We start from the raw sequence: 6388 nt of genomic DNA on the forward strand, positions 1-6388 counted from the left end.
AATTAGGACTATCTAAATTACCATCACCTACAGTTGCAATATCATATGGAGACTCAACTTTAATCGCTTTACCCTTCTCGTTTCTCACCTCTAGAAAAATCCATTTTAGGATGCCCCCTCTTAAGATAGTTCTACATATAACACTGCTATTTTGAGGCTAACTACATTTCTTCAGGTTCGCACTACTCCTGGTAACGTTTGTATTAATTCTTCCTCTAGCTTCACCGAATGAACCAGTAGGCACAAGTTCGTCAAATTCTCTCCTATGAATGTCTCTACTGGGAATTATATTGTGAACATCATCAACCGTTAAATTTGTTGACGCAAAGGAATTACTAACAACAATATTCCAACTATCAATTAATAAGAATAATTCAATCAAAGCGCGTATCTCATCATCAAAATCAATCTCAACAAGAGTCGATTTACTAATTACCACATTGAATTTAATCACGTGTTTAGAAATTGACGCACCTTTTTCTAGTCTTTAAGTGAAACATATGTCACATTAAGTAGACCTTGTTCATCGCGAAGAGCTTTGTGTACATATCTTATAGGACATAAAGAAAGCCAAGAATTGAATCGATGAAGCATACTTTTCATTTGTACGGTATAAATAGAGTTATCACTATTGCGACCCTCGTCAGAGGAGTTTAGGGGTGACTACCGATTTCTATGGATCTGTAGTGATCCATAGGTCGGTTTGGACTCTCCCAAGTCCTCACCTCGCGCGACGACAAGACTTAAAACAGTTCCGACCTTTGGTGCATGGTCGGGTGACATGTGCGTATGTGTAAATGCTTCAAAGTCACCGTCGATCTTTGGGGAAGGCAGATCTAAAACCTCGTCGAGTGGTGGAGAAGTCATACGACTCATACGGAACCGGAGATTTGTGAACAGGGACTTAGTTACTTCAATGTTACCATTGACACCCTTTCGATACCTAAGTTGAATAATTTTCTTAATTATAGATTTCAAACAGATGATTTGGGATGAGGAAAGAACTAGAACCTAAGAGTTCATTCAGACGGGAATATCTAGCTTATCAATCACAATAAGTAAAAATAAGTGCGTAAAAGAATGATCCAGGTCATGTGGATAAAACACATGAAATCAATACATGGCATCCATAGTAAAGCTCTAATGGCTTAGAGAAGGGGTGTTTGGAGTTTGGAAGGAGTTTGGGTAGATTTGGAGACAATTTGTCCATAAAGGGCAAAATTTTCATTTCGGAAAAGATTTGAACCGATTTGGAGACAATTTGCCCATAAGGGAAAAAGTAATCATTTTATAAAAGATTTGGAATTAGAATCATCAAAAATAGGATTGGCTAATTGAATGTGCCCACTTCCTAATTGACTACCAACATCTTTGCTATTTTAGCATCGTTTTCCTCAAAAGAATTATTAAAAGTTAGGTCAAGAATTTTCCTTTCTTAAATTTACTATTGAGCTCATGACGGAGGATAAATGAATATAGGTTTCGACATGGGCCTGAAATTCATACCCAAAAACAAGTGGAAGCATGGAACAAAGTAGTGGATGCAGTCCATTCCTAGGGATGGCTTCATCTTTTGTCAATTGGGTGATGCCTATGCTGCCTCGCATTGAGGTACTACCCTCCCAAAAAATTACACAAAAAAAAAAATAGACAAAATAAACTCAAGAGATTATATACTTTATGAGGTAAAATTTCGTCGGGAAATTTTTACAGGAAGCAAAAGCAAGGATGCTATTTTCACCAACATATTGGGCCTAAAACCCTAGCCTTGGCCCCTATCCATGTACATGTAATCAAAAATCTGGTAATGGTAAATTTTTTTAGGATCATTATCGGTTCCACTGCTAGTGTAAAGAGATAGTTATACATTTACCGATGGGTAAGCGAGATGAGTATTCAGATTTCGTAACCAAATTCTTTCAAATGTTTTTTTTGGTCAAAATTCTTTCATATATTAACCATGTAAATCTTTGTGGTTTTTACATTGGTAATCCTCAATCTTTTCACTAAGAAGAAAAGTAAAATCTCATTTTCCTCATCTATTTAACTTTTAATATATTTGAATTTTGAGAGTGCTTGTAAACAAGTTATATGTGGTTTATGATTTTATAATGATGAAAATGATTGAAGAGCAATATATTGATGTATGGGGAGAAACATAACATGGAGAAACAATGAATTTCCTCTTTCTTTTTACTTCTATATCAAAAAAACGTATTCGTAAAAATATTTGGAAAAAGAAGGGATATTGGACAGCGTTGAAAGCTTTTTCCTTAGCGAAGTCTCTTTCTACCGGGAATTCAAAAAGTTTTTTTGTTCGATAATGAAATAGTCAAACACTAGATTAAATAATCTTAAAATGGTACTTTAAAAAGAAAAAGAAAAAAAGGATAGTCCATGTATCCAACAACAAGGTCATTAGTATAAAAGGTCTCTTGGGCATACTCATTCAGCGGTGCATTAATCTTGAACCTATATACTAATCAGGATTAGAAATGAAAAGTCGACCATACAAAATCAAATCCATTTCATCATCAATGATGGCTTTCATCCCTAGCTCTCGAGTGAACCCGCCAGGTGACATAAATGTACCTTGGTAAGCTCTTCTTAGAGTCCGCATGAACTTGCCTTCTTCATCTTCGGTACCAATTTGTTTGGGAGATTATATGAGTCGCACTCGAGTTACATGGAGATAAGCGAGTTTGGATCCAATGGAGTGTGTTGAGTTGTTCGACCATTGTGAGTCCTAGGTTGAGTGGAGGAGAATCCATGGCATTGAGAAAACTTGTCATAGGGGAAATTCTAACTCCAACTCGATCAATGTCAATAGTTGTGACAACCGCTTAAACGATCTCTATTAAGAATCTGCACTTATTTTCAACTGAACCACCATATTCATCCATTCTATTGTTGATTGCATCTTTTAGGAATTGATCAATGAGATGTCCATGTGCCGCTTGGAGCTCGATCCCATCAAAACCTGATGTTGATCCAACAATAGTGCCAAAGAATGAATTACCAACTCTAATAGTAATTGAACTACTATTGTGATTCACTCGATCTATTTAGGTCAGGCCCACGCAAAATATTATGATCGATGGATCGGGTAATGCCTAGTAGGCTTATGGTCGTATCAAGTCGCATGGGAGCTATTCGAATCTATCTAGGTTAAGGGCAAAGGAAGCTAGAGGAAGTGATTGGTTCAAGCATGCCCTCGAGGATTCTAGCATAGGCTTAGCAACAGTTAAGCCCAAGTTGGGAAAAGATCTCTCTATGTTCTTAGCCAAGCTAGGACGGGAACAAGCAGAATCAATGTGTTCAAAGTAGGCCTGGCATACGAATCTATTCGAACATCCCGCCTAATTGAAAATGGGTATTCTGTTTATCTCTCGTACCTTTCTTTGAACTGTCATCCTAGTTCACTTAGGAGATGTGTGAGATGAAAGTCTCATGCACTTCACTCTATTGTCAAATCGGAGGTCACCTTATATCCGAACCGAATTCTTGACCGATAATAGGAGTCGCGGCTTTTTCGTACGCGTTCACTCACATTCAAAAGATTTATCGGACTATGGAGTAAATGATATGCTTGTTGAGTGATATAGCCAACCTTGCCCACAAGAAGAACTTTTTTGGGTCCGAAGTGCACCCTCTCACATTCTTGATTTGATTTTCACTTCAAGTATCTAGTCACTTTCTCGTAACCATTTGATTCTACTCAATGTAATTTCTATTAAACTCCTTCTTCGAAGCACATGAGCGTGATGATTAAATAAATTGAATATTTTCAATATCACGTGCTATCAAAATTGAAATGAATGTCGACAAAAAAAAAAACAAAACAACTTAAATCACGTCTCCGCCATCTGCGTTAACTAACTAGAAATTGATGTTTGCCCTCATATTTAGTTTCCACCGAACATTGAGCACTTACATTAATGGTTAAAACAAAACTCAACGAAGGATTCCAAACCGGGGCCATCTTGAGCCATCTCGACGTATGCTCTATTTGAATAGATCATAACATTTCCGTCCTTGTAAAAGTATACGAGAAGCAGAAATCGAACAAGAGAGCCTGTACTAGGAACTCGTTGTTGAGTGCACTTGTGAGTGATGTGACAAAAAGAAATCTCACACTAGACGTCTAGAGCTACAAGAAACAAATAATGCATGAGCCATTGATAACCCAATGGTTTAAGTTTTTTTAGTGAAAGTAGGTCCGACCAAATTGTTACTGAGCTCAAGTTATGGTCTATCTCTCCGTTATGGTGTTGGTATACAATTCTTAACCCCACAATCTTTTAAGAGTTCTTCGGATACAAAAGTTACTGTCCAAGTCCTGTAATGTAAGAGGCACAATAATTTTGAATGGGCAATGTATCATTAGGTTCGGCAAATTGCTTTGCGGCTGAGAGTTTCGTCACAATGTCGCTCCTCGAACTAGAACTAAGTAGGTCGAAGAGGTGATGTTCAAATTAGGGAGAGACAATTTCCTTTCTATGTAATCTCAATTCCGTGCAATGTATATTTTCTCACATTTAGACTCTTGTAGTTTCATTACTGTGTCTAAAAAGCCATTCGCACACTTTGTGCTGGAGTCAAGAATCGCGGAACGATCTTGGTCAATCTCTAATCGTTAAAGCTTGGCAACGAATCCCCTAGATTTGAGGAGACCATGGGTAAAAGACGTGTTTGTACTGGTTGATTGGATATTCAAGTTGAGATTTGTTGGTAAAGAAGAATACTAAACTTGGATTAAGGGGTAGCTGGCCTAATATGCAAGAGACTCACGGATGATTGGAAGAACGTTGAGTGCACATGTGAGTCGACCGAAGGGAAAAAAAATTCTACATTGGACGTCTAGAGCTATAAGAAGAAATTGAGAAGAGTTAGTTCGTTAAGTGCACATGTGAGTCGACTGAAAGAAAAAAAAAATCTACATTGGACGTCTAGAGCTATAAGAAGAAATTGAGAAGAGTTAATCCACCCGAAATTCAATGATATAAGAAGAAATTGACTAGGCGAGGGTGCCACGGCCCTCGCCGGCCCTAAATCCAAATAAAAAATTATAAAATTATAAAAAAAAATTAACATAAATTATTAAAACATTATTAAAAATATTTACGTCGGCGCTGGTTGCGTCACATGGGAAAGCTGGTGTCCATGTCAACGATGGATATACTCAATTGGCAAAACATAAAAAATGTTTAGTACTTAATTGGCACAAATACAATAGATTTAGGAATCTTCTAATAATTTTTCAATTATAATGAACATGAATTAGGGATGTTTGCTATTCCACTCTTTTAGCTCCTAGTAAACAAATTCGGCCAGTTCTTGACAAAAAAAAACATGGCCGATAGATTAGACCACTTATTGACGACAGAAAATTAAGCAATTGTTTCCCTTGTTAAAAGAAAAGGGATTGATTTTCTCAAATAAGCTCGAGTAAGAAAAGAGTTTTAGTCCCTCTTATTCCTATTTCCATCCAATTTTTTTTTCCTTACCCATAATATATTTTTAATGTACTTCATCTCGTCTTATTTTCCTCCATCTCTTATTTGAAATCAGATTTTTGATTGATGGATTACAAATATGGATATTCTTCAGATTTAGTTTCGGTTAAGTTCCCATGTGGGTAATGTTCGTACTTATGACTCATCGGTGACAGACTTGGTTGGAGGAGAACACAGGTCATCCCTTTGACTTCTCCGGTATATCATAGGATCAAAATCGAAAGGGTTTATATTAAGATCTTATGATTGATGGGTTACAAATATTGACAGCATCCGTGTTACTTTTAGTTAAGCTAGCATATGGGCGATATGCAAATCCATAAATCGATAGTCAGAGGACCTGTCGGAGGAAGAAGGAAATGACAGCCCAAAAAAATGAGTCATATTTTCTCCATCACTGGTCGAAGGGAACATTCTTAAAGTCGCATTTGGGTACGTTTTTAGAATGTCAATTATATGTCCGATTATGTCGAAGAAAGAGATGAGTTTGCAGCAGGAATCTGAGCGTGTTGAGCTCGTCCAAGCGGTGATCAAAGATGATCACGTGCGGTGTGGGATATCGGTACCAGCAGAGAAGAAGCCAAATTCTTGATGGGCTCTCTTCAAAATATCACCTAGGCCCACAGTGGTCGGTTCGCGAATGGTGTACCCGATTGGATCGCTAAGGCCCGGTGAATGAATTCTCTATCCTCTCCGGCCCTCCCAACTTTTTTGGGATTTACTTTGTTTGGATGCTCTGTTGGAGGGTATTTTGTTTAAGAACTCTTTAAGTTTTCAATAATATCGTCATGTTTTTGCCCCAAAAAATAAAATAAAATTGGATGTCCGATTAGAGAAAGCTTTCTTTGATCGAAAATGGGGGAAACGCAGTT

The 6388-nt window shown here is 37.3% G+C and overlaps 1 pseudogene; it reads right to left on the bottom strand.

The window, feature by feature from the left end:
* Positions 1–2354: 2354 nt before the first annotated feature.
* On the bottom strand, positions 2355–3992 carry LOC125314821 (annotated as a pseudogene).
* Between the last annotated feature and the right edge of the window lie 2396 nt (positions 3993–6388).

This window comes from Rhodamnia argentea, chromosome 4 (genome assembly GCF_020921035.1).
Source record: "Rhodamnia argentea isolate NSW1041297 chromosome 4, ASM2092103v1, whole genome shotgun sequence".
Lineage (NCBI taxonomy): Eukaryota > Viridiplantae > Streptophyta > Magnoliopsida > Myrtales > Myrtaceae > Rhodamnia > Rhodamnia argentea.